This window comes from Alligator sinensis, unplaced genomic scaffold (assembly GCF_000455745.1).
Source record: "Alligator sinensis unplaced genomic scaffold, ASM45574v1 scaffold939_1, whole genome shotgun sequence".
Taxonomy (NCBI): Eukaryota; Metazoa; Chordata; order Crocodylia; family Alligatoridae; genus Alligator; species Alligator sinensis.
The window spans coordinates 200,099-200,388 of record NW_005841995.1 but is presented as its reverse complement, the minus strand read 5'-3'; positions in this window follow the sequence as shown (position 1 = coordinate 200,388).

Below are 290 nucleotides of genomic sequence, written 5' to 3'. Positions count from 1 at the left end.
GGCGGCCCATGAAAAGTTAATGATGTCTTTCTTCCCGGGCCGGAAGGGGGAGGCTGTCGGGCCCTTCTGCGCTTGGCCTGGGAGGGGGGCAATGATTGGAGAATAAATGTATGAAGCCTCGGATGAAGCCGGCTCCGCGGGCGGGACTGGGTCTCCCTGCCCGCTTGCTGGAGGCGGCTTGGGACGCTCACGGGTCCACCCTTTCTTTTAGCTGCAAGTCATGTGTGTGTCACATGGGTCTTGCAAAACACTCGGCCTCGGCCGGTTTGGCAATCGTGCGCTGCTGTAGG